Below are 16,568 nucleotides of genomic sequence, written 5' to 3'. Positions count from 1 at the left end.
GGTTTTCTCCAGTGAGTCAGTGCTTCGCATCAGGAGGCCAAAGTACTGGAGTTTTCAGCTTCAGCATCAGTCCTTCCAATGAATATTCAGGACTGATTTCTTTAGGATTGACTGGTTTGATCTCCTTGCAGTCCAAGGGACTCTCAAGAGTCTTCTCCAGCACCACAATTTGAAAGCATCGTTCTTTCACACTCAGCCTTCTTTATGGTCCAACTTTCACATCCGTACGTGACTATTAGAAAAACCACAGCTTTGACTAGACGGACCTTTGTAAGCAAAATGATATCTCTGCTTTTTAATACACTGTCTAGGTTTGTCAAAGCTTTTCTTCCAAGGAGCAAGCGTCTTTTAATTTCATGGCTGCAGTCCCCATTCAGAGTGATTTTGGAGCCCAAGAAAATAAAGTCTGTGCCCATTTCCACTTTTTCCCTCGCTAGGCATCTGTGCCCCAGTTTCACAGGCGAGGAGCCTGCGAATCAAGGGCTGCAGTAACGAGTCCAAGTTCACAGAGATAGAAATGGGAAAACTTGGGAACTGAAGGCTGCCATCCACTTCAGAGTTATGTTCCACTGTAGGTCTTTCCTGCTGCTCTGGAATCTGAGATCCTTGAAAGCAGGACCATCTTGCATCACCAGGGCACCATGGAGCTCTGGGACAGGAGGACTGACCAGTAACCAGTAATAAACCTCTGACAACCAGTGCTGCATCAGGTCACCTCCCCTGACAGCTTCGTAGACGTGCAACTCTGCCTTGCATTCACTTCCCACCCCAAGACGAGTCTTGATGGGTTTGTTCCCTTGACAAGTACATATTGTCTTAAAACTCAAAGTTCTCTTTCACGTTTTATCCTCGGGCCCCTGGGGAAAGGTCTCTCATTTCCCTGCTCAGGCAGCCCGTTCAGGGAAATCGTACACAGGAAGGAGACTTGCTTGTTCACTGAACTGCCAACCAGGAGCGTGAGCTACATGTGGAATTCACAGCCCAGGAAACCATCCAACCTGCTTACAAAGCATCAGCGGCGGAGGCTCGAAGAAAACCAGGGACAACATAATCCTCTTCTTGTACTCTCATTTACACCCTCACCATATTAGTTTTCTTTGTTTCATCCTGAACTAAAGTCAAAGAAGGCTTCTTAGGCAGTGTTATTCACATGCATTAGACAACCCTAAAATGACAAAATGCTCTAATTCCATCTGCTGATAAAAGTAAATTTGACACCAACACTAAGCTGTTATTTTTCAAATAACAATGGTAACATTTAATTAGAATTTAACCTGGCTGCTTGCTTTCACTTAACAATGTACAGTACAGTTCCCTGGCCAAAGGAAAGATTGGCATCCAGTGTAAACACTGCATTTTAAAAAGAGCTGCTCACTAGTCTAATTAGGCATAGTATCCTGCCATTAATTGCTAGCGTTTCAAGTGGCTTGAAGGGTCAGCTGGTCTTTAGTCTTTCTTATTAAGATTGCAGGTTAGATTAAGTCTTTGTGGGGCTATTGCTCTTGCCTATCCATAGAGTCAAAGCTACAGTTTTTCTAGTAGTCACGTATGGATGTAAAGAGTTGGACCATAAAGACGGCTGAGTGCTAAAGAATTGATGCTTTCCAACTGGGGTGCTGGAGAAGATTTTTGAAAAGTCCCTTGGACTGCAAGGAGATCAAACCAGTCAATCCTCAAGAAAATCAACCCTGAATATTCATTGGAAGGACTCATGCTGAAGCTGAAACTCTAATACTTTCTGTCTGATGTGAAGAACTGACTCATTGGGAAAGCCCCTGATGCTGGGAAAGATTGAAGGCGGGAAGAGAAGGGGACGATGGAAGATGAGATAGTTGGATGGCATCACCGACTCAATGGATATGAGTTTGAGCAAACTCCAGAGATAGTGAAAGACAGGGAAGCCTTGTGTGCTGCAGTTCATGGGGGTCACAAAGAACCAGACACAACTTAGTAATTGAACAACAACAGAACTGTCTCCTAGTGTGTAGAGGTGATGGGGCCTTTACAGAGACTTGTGACGTATTGATAGGGGACGAGTCCTTTTTGGTCTAAACAGTTGTTCTTCATGTGTGTGTTGTCATCTGTCCTCAGGAGGATTGTGCTTTTAAAATGCTGCAAACTCTGGCATGTTTAGGAAGGGTCTACAGTAAGTCCAGTACATGCAAACTCTCAAGTCATGAGCTTTCAAAGATACAGACGTGCTCTCCATATGACAGGCGTGAGTGAAATCACAGCTGGCCCTCGTCTCCCTTCATCCCTACCATCTCCCACCTCCTCTCCTTCCTCTAGGCAGTAACCCTTCTTGCCTGTTCACTCGATGCCAACCCCTGGGTACCAGCTCTTGTACTGCACTACTGAACTTCTCAAGGTAATGTGTGGCAAGATTAAAAGCGTTTTCTTTATTTTTGTGTGCTTGCTCTTTATGTATCATTTGTATAAAAAGTGTTATAGCCCTGTTGCAGTACAGATCTATATAGCCGATTGTGTTAGTTGGGTTCCTAGGCTACCTCTGTTGGACTTTTATGAATGAGCTCTCAGAAGGAAACCCATTCGTATGGAGGGGTACTTACTGGGCTTGTCTTTGTAACCTGACTTTCACTTCAGTGAAGAAAGTTCTCAATAGGAATCCAGAGGAGAAAGGGTGAGCGGAGAGGAGGAAGGAAGGGGGAGGGAGAAAGGGGTTGGAATGAACAGCAGCGAGTCTCCAGTGCCCAAGGTTATGTATCGATCTTAGGCCTACTCAGAAAGCGGAGCAGAGGACCCCCGAGAAAAAGAGAATCAGAACCAGTTTCATGGGCTGGTTTTCCTACTCCAGTCTTCTCATCTGTTGCTGAGGCCTGCCCCCTTGTGGACATTCTTCCCATCACTTGGATTTTCAGAAATGGAAAGGCTCACATTGGAAAACAACGTTTTCAGTTTTCAGAGCGTCCCCATTGCCTGCAAGATAAAACTCACTAAACAAAGATCCTTCGGGATCCAGTCCCTGCCAAGACAGCCTCCTCTCCATGTCCGCCCCCACCACCCTTCATAGTTCCCCAATAACAGCTGTGATCAGAGACCAACCCTGGGATCAGATCAGAGTTCAAACTCCAGTCTTCCTTTTCTCCTCAGCTGTGTGACTCTGGGTAAGTCACCTAACCTCTCTGAGCTTGTTCCTCATCTGTAAAATGGGCACAATAATAGCACCTACCTCCTGGAGCTGTTGTAGGGTTAAATGCCATAAAGCGTGAAAACTGTCGTACAAAGGTCACACACCCCAGTGAACTTTAGCTGCTTTCTCTGTGCTCTGTGCTAAGTCATTTCATTGTGTTCCGTTCTTTGGGACCCCATGGACTGTAGCCAGCCAGGCTCCTCTGTCCATGGAATTTCCCAGGTGAGAATACTGGAGTGGGTTGCCATGCCCTCCTCCAGGTGATCTTTCTGACCCAGGGATTAAACCCGTGTCTCTTACATCTGCATTGGCAGGTGGTTTCTTTACCACTAGCACCACCTGGGAAGCCCTGTCTGTAAATTCATTCTTTCTGCCTCTAACGTTTAGTCACTGAGTCGTGTCCAACTCTTGTGACCCCATGGACAGAGGAGCCTGACAGGCTACAGTCCATGGGATTCTCCAGGCAACAATACTTCAGTGGTTGCCATTTCCTTCTCCAGGGGATCTGCCTCTAAACCATTCATTTAGTAAGAATATTTTTTATGAACTACACAGATGATAAATAAAGCAGTCTTTAAAGACCTATAGTCAAGTGGAAGAGAAAGAAACATAAATAATCATGATATTTTTGATTTTGGCAAAGGCAATGGTAGAGTTCAGGGTAGTTTTGCGTCCTTAGCTCAGTCATGTCCTACTCTTTGTGACCCCATGGACTGTAGCCCATCAGGCTCCTCTGGCCATGGGATTCTCCAGGCAAGAATACTGGAGTGGGTTGCCATTCTCTTCTCCAGGGGATCTTCCCGACCCAGAGATTGAACCCGAGTCTCCTGTATTGCAGGTATGTTCTTTACCATCTGAGCCTTGAGGGATTTTGAGTTCCTGCAAAAAAGCAAAATTAGGCCCTTAGAGTGTTGACTCCCTCACTCTCCCAGGCTTGTGCGCCTGCAAGCACCCAGTACATCTCTGCAGGCATCTTGAGCCCCGAGGTCAGGCAAGCCCAGAGGCAGGAAGCAAAATTAGCTGGACAACTGAGGAAGTGTGGGCAACTTGCACCTGCCCAGAGCTGGTGGCCCAGGAATGGCTGGAACAAATAAGGGCGGGCAGGACTCAGAGAACTGATGCTTTAGAACTTGGTGCTGGAGAAGACTCTTGAGAGTCCCTTGGACTGCAAGGAGATCAAACTAGTCCATCCTAAAGGAAATCCACCCTGAATATTCATTGGAAGAACTGATACTGAAGCTGAAGCCCCAATACTTTGGCCACCTGATGCAAACAGTCAACTCGGCAGAAAAGACCTTAAGGCTGGGAAAAACTGAAGGCAGAAGAGGGCGACAGAGGATGAGATGGCTGGATGGCATCACCAATGCAACAGACATGAACTTGGGCAAACTACAGGAGATGGTGAGGGACAGGGAAGCCTGGCGTGCTGCAGACCATGGAGTCTCAATGAGTCATGCATGAGTTGGCAACTGAACAACAGCAGGATGCAAGGATGGGCACAAGAGGTGTCTGATGCTGGCCCAGGAGATCATAGGAGTGGAGGACAGACCCTTAACACAGCTCAGCCTTTGGGAGAGGAGCAAGCGTCTTTTAATTGCACGGCTGCAGTCACCATCCACAGTGATTTTGGAGCCCAAGAAAATGAAGTCCGTCCCTGCTTCCATAAGGGTAGAGCCCTTGTGATGGGGGTTAGTGCCCTTATCAGAGAGGCCCCCACAGAGCTCCCTAGCCCCTCCTGCCGTGTGAAGACACACTGAGAGATCTGGGACCCACAGGAGGGCCCTCCTCAGGCCTGTTGGCACTCTGATTCAACTTTCCTCCAGTCTCAGGCTCTGGGAAATAAAGTTTTGTCATTTGTAAGCCCTCCCGTCTCAGCAGCCAGAATGGACTAAGACGGGGATGGATGCTGAGTTCTGACATAACACGTTCAAGCTCCCTCTGGGCACTGCAGTGGAAAGGGTCAATAAGCAGAGAGGAACCAGAGTCTAGTAATTGGGGAAGCTTCAGCGCTGGACTACGGAGAGATGGAACAGGAGGTTGAATGGGACCCGGCGAGTCCGTTTTTCTGTTGATGCCGCGGGTGAGAGCATGATGCCTGCTGCGTGCCGGCAGTGGTGTGGGACCCTCGAGGGCCTGGGAAGTCCCTGCTAGAGTCCTTGCACACCACCCCCAGCTGTGACAGAGCAGAGGATGGAGGGAGAGATCCCCTACTGAAGAGCTGAGGCTCGTCCCTGCCCTTCTCTGTGAGAGACAGGAGCCAAGACACACACTCGCTGGGCAAGCCAGAGGCAGGCCATGTGGGAAGGGGCCAACCGCAAGGCCTCTTGGGAAGGACACGGCCCAGGAGAAGTGACCTGGCGGGACTAAGGAGCCCAGCACAGAAAGGCACCGTGGCATCAAAAGGCGGTGACTGTGGCCATTTCTTCCCTGGTGGCTCAGATCGTGAAGAATCCGCCTGCAGTGCAGGAGACCCAGGTTCGATCCCTGGGTTGGGAAGATCCCCTGGAGGAGGGCGTGGCAACCCCCTCCAGTATTCTTGCCTGGAGAATCCCATGGACAGAAGAGCCTGGCGGGCTCCAGTCCCTGGGGTCGCAAAGAGTCAGACACGACTGGGCGACTGACCCTTTCACTTTCCTTTCACTTTCATGGCAGCCTAGTGGCCGAGGGTTACACCTGCAGGAGGAGAAAGCTATATTCAGGGTTGCTGGTTGGAGGCAGTGGTTGGAGAACTCCAGCTGAGATGCTGGACTTGGACTTGGACTCGATGAAATGATTAGCCTGTAAAACTGCCATTCCCAGACAGCACCTGTGGCTGAATATACCTGCATCAGCCCAGCACATCCTCCTGGTCCTGCATTCTTCCTGGAACCAACTTACCAGCAGTCTCAGAGGTGGACACGCCAGCCCCAAGCAAGCCCCCAGATGAGTGTAGCCCCAGACGACATCTGACAACAACTTCAGGGAGACCCTGAGCCAGGATCCCCAAATGAGCCACCCCCAAAGCAGAAACTGAGGAGGATAAGGAATAATGGTCTTTTAACCCACTGTTTGTTACTCATCAGCAGACAACTAATTAGTGGCTCCATCCACAGCTATGATTCAGAACGGAGGAGAGCTCCAGGAATGCGCTTTTAACAAACTCGCAAGATGATCCTTCTGATGACTAAAGTCAGAGGAAGAACGGGACCAGAGCAGGGTCTCTGGGGTCCTGACATTTGGTGCCTCTATGTTCAGTGCCTCCACGAAGCTCACAGCACTCAGGTGCAACAGGTAATTTTGTTGTTCAGTCGCTAAGTCGTGTCCGACTCTTTGCAGCATGCCAGGCTTCCCTGTCCATCACCATCTCCAGGAGTTTGCTTAGATTCGTGTCTGTTGAGTCAGTGATGCCATCCAACCATCTCATCCTCTGTCATCCCCTTTTCCTCCTGCCTTCAATCTTTCTCAACATCAAGGTCTTTTCTAATGAGTCAGCTCTTCGCATCAGGTGGCCAAAGTATTGGAATTTCAGCTTCAGCATCAGTCCTTCCAATGAATATTCAGGACTGATTTCCTTCAGGATGGACTGGTTGGATCTCCTTGCAGTCCAAAGGATTCTCAAGAGTCTTCTCCAGCACCTCAGTTCAAAAGCATCATTTCTTTGGTGCTCAGCCTTCTTTATGGTCCAACTCTCACATCCATATTTGACCACTGGAAAAACCATAGCTTTGACTATAAGGACCTTTGCCAGCAAAGTAATGTCTCTGCTTTTTAATATGCTGTCTAGGTTTGTCATAGCTTTTCTTCCAAGTCTTTTAATTTCATGGATTCAATCACCATCTGCAGTGATTTTGGAGCCCAGAAAAATAAAGTCAACCACTGTTTCCATCGTTTCCCCATCTATTTGGCATGAAGTGATTACTGCAACAGGCAAACATTGCTTTGGGGTCTTGGATTTTGTTTTTATTGAGATATAACTGACATGTAACATTGTGTCAGTTTATGGTGTACAGCGTGGTGATTTGATACACTTATATGTAGCAATACAATGACCACCATAAAGCGTTCCATAAGGCTTCTGTCACATCAGGTAATTATCATTTCTGTGAGGAGTACATTTCTTTTACAGCTTTGAGGTATAGAATACAGTATTGTTAACTATAATCCTTATCCTGTGCATTAAATCTCCAGCACTTACTCATCTTCTCGTTGCAAGTTGTTCAGTTATGACTGTAGAACCTGAGTTTGAAGGAGCTAGGCAGTGTTCTGGGGCAGCAGTTTCTAAGAGTGACTGAAACAGCTCTGGAGGAACTTGCGGATGAGCCATCACACTTGCAGCTAAGCTCACAGCACCACCACGTGGATGTTTTAAAATATACACTGTGTTGTTCAGTCTGTAAGTTGTGCCAGAGGCTTCGCAACCCCATGGACTGTAGCAAGCCAGGCTTCCCTGTCCCTCACTGTCTCCTGGAGTTTGCTCAGACTCACGTCCCTTGAGTCAGTCAGGCTATCTAACCATCTCACTGTGTATAAAACGGATAACTAATAAGAGCCGACTGTGGAGCCCAGGGAGATCACTGTGGTGATCTAAGTGGGAAGGAAATCCAAGGAAGGGCGGGTGTGTGTGCATGTGGCTGGTTCACTTTGCTGTCCAGCAGAAGCAAACGCAACATTGTAAAGCAACTATACTCCAGTTAAAAAAAACAAACTCTCATCTTAGTGGTTTCCTTTTCTACACCTGCAGCCACAGGCACCTAAAACCCACCGTCACCACTGAAATGCTGATTCAGAGCCTGTGTGTCTCTCTGCCGCCGACCAGCTTTGCTGTTGTTTAGACACGAAGTCACGTCCGACTCTTTGTGACCCCATGGACTGCAGCCCACCAGGCCCCTCTGTCCATGGGATCCTCCAGGTAAGAACACTGGAGTGGGTAGCCGTGCCCTCCTCCAGGGGATGAGGGAACCCAGCTCTCCTGCGTTGGCAGGCGGGACAGTTAGTGGCCTCCTAAACTGCAAGCCCCTCTCCTCTGCCTCCTGAGAAGTCTGGTTTGGAAGGTCATGTAGGAAAACTGTGAATTCAGAGCAAACAATGCCAAAAAAGTGATGTGGGAAAAGTATTTTCAAAATGTTGAGTCAGCTTCTGCCCATGGAAATAAACTAGTTCAAAATCCACGGCTGATTCATGTCAATGTATGACAAAAACCACTACAATATTGTAAAGTAATTAGCCTCCAACTAATAAAAATAAATGGAAAAATAAATAAATAAATAAAAAGAAAATCGTTCTGTGTGAAATTTTTATTAACAAAAGTCTGCTTCTCCACGACAGGTATTTTTCACATTCCGTGAGGATTTTCTCATATCAATAAGAACTGTTTGAAAACGTGATCTTTATGAGTGGTATTAGATTTGTCCTTAGTATAACTAAGTTGTACCAGTTGTATGGCTTATTTGCAGGCTGCTGTGGTTTAGTGACCAAGAACACAAACTCTGTAGTCTGAATGCCTGTTCAAATGCTGGCTCTCACTACCTCCTGTGAACACTTGGGCAAGTAACTTCTCTCTATGCCTCATTCTTCTCAGCTGTAAAATGGACACAAACACAGGAGTTTCTTCAATAGAATTGTGAGGACTGGTTAATCCTTGTAAAGCTATAGGTAAAGAAAGTGCTTGATAACATTAGCTACAGTGATTACTGAACAATATTTCATTGTTGGTCTTTTGAGTTGTTTGAAAGATTGCAGAAATTAATATACTTGTTATAATTTCTTGTCCATTTTGTTTGTTTGTTTTTTCCGGCTGTGCTGGGTCTAAGTCGCTGCTCAGGCCTTTCTCTGGTTGCAGTGTGAGGGCTTCTCACTGCGGTGACTTCTCTTGTTGCAACTCCTGGGCTCTAGAGCACAGACTCAATAGTTGTGAGGGTTAGTTGCTCCGTGGGATGTGGGATCTTCCCATACCAGGGATCAAACCCGAGTCTCCTATATTGGCAGGTAGATTCTTTGCCACCGAGACAGCAGGGAAGCCCTCCTTCTCTCTTTTTATCTTATTGAAGTATAGTTGATCTACAATGTTGTGTTAATTTCTGCTGTTACAGCAAAATGATTCAGTTATGTACGTGTGTGTGTGTGTATTCTCTTCCATTATGGTTTATCACAGGATATTGAATATAGTTCCCTGTGCTATACAGTAGTACCTTGTTGCTTATTCATTCTATCTTGTTTCTGATTATTTCACAGAATCTAAGATTCGGGGTTACTAGATCAAATGTTGTAAGGCCTTAAGAATATTGACAGAGATCCAATGACGCTCCTAAAAACTCCTATGTCCCGCCCCCCATAAGCAGGACTGGAAAACACGTATCAGCACACACATTGAAAATAGTTGCTAGTTTGTATCAGGGAGGAAGAGATTTTCCTCCATCCTTCTAGGTTCTTCTGGCTGGTCTAAAAATTAAATTGACATGAGACAGATTAATAGGAGAAAAGCAAATAAAAGTTTGCTGACACGTACGCATGGGAGAGACCCAGGAAAATGGCCAAAATGGCCAAAGTCCTGACCTTAAATACCATCTTCAGCTAAAGACAAAAGAGGACGTTGTGGGTAGTAGTTTGGGACATGGAAGGGGAGAAAGACAATCCACGGGATGATGGAAAAGAATAAACAAATATTTGCTGGACCCTGCAGAGATGAGTGACACAGAGTGGACTCTGGTTTCTCCCCCACCACACCCGGCCCACATTCTTCTCAGATCTCTCTGGAGGTGGCTCTGTTCTTGGAACAAGCTCTTTATCTAGATTCTTTAGGCATCTAATTCTTCTTGTTGTTTTTCATCACTAAGACATGTCTGATTCTTTGCAACTCCATGGACTGCAGCACCCCAGGCTTCCCTGTCCTCCACTATCTCCCAGAGTTTGCTCAGATTCATGTCCACTGGGTTAATGATGCTATCTGTCCTCTGTCCTCCCCTTCTCCTCCCGCCTTCAATCTTTCCCAGCATCAGAGTCTTTTCCAATGAGTCGGTTCTATGTATCAGGTGGCCAAAGTATTGGAGCTTCGGCATCAGCACCAGTCCTTCCAATGGATATTCGGGACTGATTTCCTTTAGGATGGATGGGTTTGATCTCCTTAGGCTAAGGGAGAGGTCAAAAAAATGAAGTCCTAAATCTCATTCTTCTTAATCAGCCTAGGAGTTCCCAGGTGGCCCAGGGCTTAAGGCTCCGAGCTTCCAATACAGAGGGCGAGGGTTCAGTCCCTAGTCAGAGAACTGTGATCCCACATGCCACCAAAAAATACAAAAACAAGAAACAATGTTCAAATAATAATAATAATAAAAGATATTCAGCCTAAAACAACCCTCCTGCCGGAGAGTCTTGAGGTGACAGATCTTGTTCACTTGCGCTTAATGATCACTACCGCCATCTTGCTGATTCCGTTTGCATTTCTTCAATATCGAGTGAGGTGGGACATTTAAATTTCCTCTCAGTCAGATTTCTAGTCCAAACTACTTTATCCAGAGATGACATAGTTTGCAGAACATTTTGGAAAGAAGTGCTCCCTGAAGATGAAACTCATATCCCGTGCTCTGTGACAACCGAGAGGGGCAGGACGGGGTTGGGGGTGGGAAGGAGATTCAAGAGGGAGGGGGTGTGTGTATACCTATGGCTGATGCATGTGGGTGTATGGCAGAAACCAACACAGCATTGTAAAGCAATTATCCTCCAATTAAAAATAAACGTATTTTTTAACTTAGAAATTCTCCCTGAAAATGGAACAAATATATCTTTGGGACACTGATGCAGAGGGAAGAAAGGGACTTAGGAGTATTCCCCAGGACACAGTCTCTCAGTGCTAAGAACATTCTAGAAACCCAGCAGGTTTCTACCCATAATCCCCTGCACATAGCTTGTCTGGACCTCAGGATGGCAGATGCCTCTGACTGAGATGTGCTTCTCTTAGCCTCCATGGTGCTTTATCCTTCTTTCTTTCTCCCTAGAATGCCCCAAGTAGTATTTATTTTAACCATATAAAAAGTCAGAGGCGTCACTTTGCTGACAAAGGTCCATCTAGTCAAAGCTGTGGTTTTTGCAGTAGTCACATACAGATGTGAGAGTTGGACCATAAAGAAGGCTGAGCACCAAAGAACTGATGTTTTCAAATTGTGGCATTGGAGAAGACTCTTGAGAGTCCCTTGGACAGCAAGGAGATCCAACCAGTCAATTCTAGAGGAAATCAACTCTGAATATTCATTGGAAGGACTGATGCTGAAGCTGAAGTTCCAACACTCTGGCCACCTGATGCGAAATGCTGACTCATTGGAAAAGACTCTGATGCTGGGAAAGATGGAGGGCAAAAGGAGAATGGGGTGGCAGAGGATGAGATGGTTGGATGATATCATGGACTCAGTGGACATGAATCTGAGCCAACTCCAGGAGGTAGTGAAGGACAGGGAAGCCTGGCGTGCTGCAGTCCACAGGGTCACAAAGAGTCGGACATGACTGAGCGACTGAACACAACAAAGTGGTAATGCCACAGTAGAATTGACCTACGGGGAAACCATTAGACTCAATCCAGATTATGTTCCACCAACGGAAACCCGGAATCAGAGCCTTCCTAGCCATTTTTCCAAGCCTCTGGATCAGCTCTCGACTCCACGCTCGACGAAGCACCAGCCTTCATGTTTTCCTTAGACAGGATGCTTTAGCCTTTCCCTTTCCTGGGGTTTTAAACAGCTGCGACTTGAACAAGCTTGGAGCAGCAGCTGGCTCTCCCAGACTCTCAGCTGAGCCACCTGCCACGGACCATGGTCACACTGGGAAGGCCTCGCTCCAGCCCCTGGTCACTCAGCCGCACTGATCCAGCCCCTCATGCGTGTCTGGAAGGGTGAGTGATGACATTGTCACCACCTCACTACAGTAAGTGGACACTGTGAACTTGAGCACCAGTGACTGTGGGGGCAAATTAAAACTGCAGACATCAAAGCAGACTCTTTCCTGAAACAGGCCTGCTACTTCCCCCTGAAATATGGTGCCTGAACACTAAGTCACTTCAGTTGTGTCTGACTCTTTGCGGCCCCATGGACTGTAACCCACCAGGCTCCTCTGTCCATGGGATTGTCCAGCCAAGAAGACTGGAGTGGGTCGCCATTTCTTTCTCCAGAAATATGGTCATAAGAGTAAATAATCATGTTCTAGTTCACTGACTAGGAACTTTCTTCATGGCTCAGTGGTAAAGACCCCGCCTGCCAATGCAGGAGATGTAAGAGATGTGGGTTTGATCCCTGGGCTGGGAAGATCCCCTGGAGGAGGGCACGGTAACCCACTGTAGTATTCATGCCTGGAGAATTCCATGGACAGAGAAACCCGGCGGGCTACAGTCCATGCGGTCGCAAACAGTCAGACACAAAGCAACTTAACATGACAGCCAGCACACAGTCCTCTAACCAGAGCATCACACAAGCAACACGGGCCGGGGGATCTGCAGACACCTGCCTGCATCACCTGCTCGCATCTCGTCCTGGGAGCACACGGGTTAGCTCACTGCTCCAAGCCAGCCTTCCGTCTGCTCGTTCGTTTCCTGAACAACTGAAGATGTGTTTACCTGCGTCAATAGCTCAGTTGTGTCCGACTCTTTGCAACTCCATGGACTAGAGCCCACCAGGCTGCTCTGTCCATGGAATTCTCTAGGCACAAGAATACTGGAGGGGGTTGCCATTCCCTTCTCCAGAACACGGAGGATGGGGAGAAACAAGATGGCAAACAGTGCTTTTAGGGTTCAGGGGAATCTGACGTTCATGCCGCCTCTCCTCTACCTTCTGAACCATCAGGAACAGGCAACAGGAGACAAAAAGGCCAGGGTGATACAAGTCAGCTCCTTGAGGGCCTGGAAGGGAGGGGGGTGGGCGGGAGACACACATTGCCCAAAAGCCACGTGGGGTCCTGGCCCCTGGTCCATCCGGGCGGCTGGTCACTCTTCATGCCCAGCCTCTCCAGTCAGGTGAGTCGCTTGTCCTCCTCGTCCTGGGGTGAGGACCTGAAGAGACGGAAAGGCAGGTTCCTGTGAAAACCGCCCCTGGATGTGGACCCCCTTAAGGATACATGAGGAAGAGTGGCCAGGATGCTGACCTCTGAGCTGGTGAGAGCCCATCGGGGACTAAGCAGAAGCCTTCCTCTGGAGCGTGGCCAGAAATGAGCACCTGGGGCCAGGGACCTTCTTGTGGGCTCTGGTGAAGGTGAACAGAAAATGCCCTCAAGGAAGCTGCAAATCATACGTCTCAGGTCAGCTCCCCAGAAAAGACTTCAGCCAAAAAGTACAGCTGAGAGCAGAGCAGAGCCAAATGCCTGGTAGACTTTGCCAGATCCTGGTCAAGAATAACGTGTAGGAGACACCAGTTCTTTTCAGTTCAGTCACTCAGTCATGTCCGAATCTTTGCGACCCCTTGAACCGCAGCACGCCAGGCCTTCCTGTCCGAGACCAACTTCTGGAGTCCACCCAAACCCATGCCCATTGAGTTGGTGATGCCATCCAACCATCTCATCCTCTGTCATCCCCTTTTCCTCCTGCCTTCAATCTTTCCCAGCATCAGGGTCTTTTCAAATGAGTCAGCTCTTCGCATCAGGTGGCCAAAGTATTGGAGTTTCAGCTTCAGCATCAGTTCTTCCAACGAACACCCAGGACTGATCTCCTTTAGGATGGACTGGTTGGATCTCCTTGCAGTCCAAGGGACTCTCAAGAGTCTTCTCCAACACCACAGTTAAAAGCATCAATTCTTCGGTGCTCAGCTTTCTTTATAGTCCAACTCTCACATCCATACATGACCACTAGAAAAACCATAGCCTTGACTAGACAGACCTTTGTTGATAAAGTAATGTCTCTGCTTTTTAATATGCTGTCTAGGTTGGTCATAACTTTCCTTCCAAGGAGTAAGTGTCTTTTAATTTCATGGCCATAATCACCATCTGCAGTGATTTTGGAGCCCCCCCCCCCAAATAGTCAGCCACTGTTTCCACTGTTTTCCCATCTATTTGTCATGAAGTGATGGGACCAGATGCCATGATCTTAGTTTTCTGAATGTTGCGCTTTAAGCCAACTTTTTCACTCTCCTCTTTCACTTGCATCAAGAGGCTCTTTAGTTCTTCTTCACTTTCTGCCATAAGGGTGGTGTCATCTGCATATCTGAGGTTATCGATATTTCTCCTGGCAATCTTGATTCCAGCTTGTGCTTCCTCCAGCCCAGCATTTCTCATGATGTACTCTGCATATAAGTTAAATAAGCAGGGTGACAATATACAGCCTTGACGTATTCCTTTTCCTATTTGGGACCAGTCTGTTGTTCCATGTCCAGTTCTAACTGTTGCTTTCTGACCTGCATACAGGTTTCTCAAGAGGCAGGTGAGGTGGTCTGGTATTCCCATCTCTTTCAGAATTTCCCACAGTTTATTGTGATCCACAGTCAAAGGCTGTGGCATAGTCAATAAAGCAGAAATAGAGAGACTCCAACAAAGTACCTAATCTGAGATAGGGACTTCCCTGGCAGTCCAGGGTTAAGACTCCACCTGCCAATGTGGGGGAATGGGTCCCACCCCTGGTCGGAGAACTAAGATTCCACATGCCGCAGGGCAGCTAAGCCCGAGCACCACGACTCCCAAGCCTGTGAGCATTAGAGCCTGTGCTCCGCAACTGGAGAGCCCGTGTGCCAGTGACAGATCCTGCACGTCGCAACGAACACACGATGCAGCTAAAAATAAAACCAAACAAACATTTAAAAAAGTAAACTGAGACAGAGGTGTCTACACACTCGTTCCCTCTCTTCCCTGCTCTCTGCGTGGAAGTGCTAGTCGCACAGTCGTCTGATTCTTTGTGACCCAGAGGACTGTAGCCCACCAGGCTCCTCTGTCCATGGGATTCTCCAGGCAAGAATACTGGAGGGGGTTGCCATGCCCTTCTCCAGCGGATCTTCCCGACCCAGCGACTGAACCCAAGTCTCCCGCACTGCAGGCAGATTCTCTAGTGTCTGAGCCACCAGGGACGCCCTCTCTGAAGCTTGCTGGGATCTTTGAACCCCCACCGCGCCACTGAAAGCGCTTGCCAGCGTCATCCGGGATCTCCCCACCGCTGAGTCCAATGGTCGGTTTCTAGGCGTCGTCTTCCTTAACGTCTCAGCAGCATCTGGCCCGACTGTGCTTTCTTTCCTCCTCAACACGATTTCTTCACTTTCCTCCTGAGACAGCACACTCCGCCGACTGGTTGTCCTTCCAGTGTCCTTTGCTGAGTTTTCCTCTTTTTCCCAGTCTTAGAGAGCTCAGTCCATGGTCATCTTTCTCTTCTCTGCACACATTTTATGTTTTGCTAGTGTCTTAGTTCAGGCGGCTATAACAAAGTACCACGGATGGGGTGGCTTATAAACGACAGAAACTTGTTCTGGAGGTTCTGGGAGCCGGAAGCCTGGGACCCGGCGGCCGGCATGTCTGGGTCCTGGTGTGGACCCACCTTTCGGTGGCAACGGCCAGCTTCTCGTCGTGTCCACCCGTGGTGCAGATCAGAGCAGATGGAAACGAGGTGTCCACGACTCTCGTAAGGACACTAATCCCGTTCGTGACGGCTTCCCCCTACGACCTCATCTCATCCTAATTAGGGCGGCTTGTTGGTCTAGGGGTATGGTTCTTGCAAGAACTGGGCTCATAAAATCGTCTCCCGAGGACACAAACATGTTTCTGAGAACACATGGTGGGTGAACCTTGAAAACAGGCTAAGTAAAATACACGTGCGTGCGCAGTCGTGTCTGACTCATTGGATCCCATGGACGATATAGCCCACCAGGCTCCTCTGCCCATGGACACTTCCAGGCAAGAATACTGGAGTGGGTTGCCATTTTCTCCTCCAGGGGATCTTCCAACACAGGGGTCGAACCCATGTCTCCCACCTTTCCTACACTGGCGGGCAGATTCTTCATCCACTGAGCCACCTAGGAAGTAAAATTAGTCAGACACAGAAGTCTACATCATGCATGACTGTGTTTACATTCTGAAACATCCGGAACAGGTAAATTCATGGAGACGGAGAGCAGACTGTTGGTGGCCAGGGGCTGGGGGCAGGGGGAAGACTGACTGCTTGGCGGCTAAGGAGCTGGATTTGGGGATGATGAACACGTTTGGGAGCTAGACAGAGGAGGTGGTTACAGAGCACTGTGAACATACTAAACGCCACCAAATTTTTCACTTTCAAATGGCCAATTTTATGCTATGTGAATTTTACTTCAATGGAAAAAAATGTCTTTAAAAGATTTAAAAGAGGACACACATGGTAAGAGGCTTTGTGAATAGCAGCCATCTGGTGACTGGGGTTCCAGGCTCAGCTCTGATACTTTCTGACGATGAGGATGACAAGGCATTGCTGTGGGCCTCAGTTTCGTCACCTGTAAAATGGGTTGGACCACACCACCAGTGC

Source organism: Cervus elaphus, chromosome 6, assembly GCF_910594005.1.
Source record: "Cervus elaphus chromosome 6, mCerEla1.1, whole genome shotgun sequence".
Taxonomy (NCBI): Eukaryota; Metazoa; Chordata; class Mammalia; order Artiodactyla; family Cervidae; genus Cervus; species Cervus elaphus.
The sequence above is the reverse complement of the archived record's forward strand: the minus strand, read 5'-3'. Positions refer to the sequence as shown.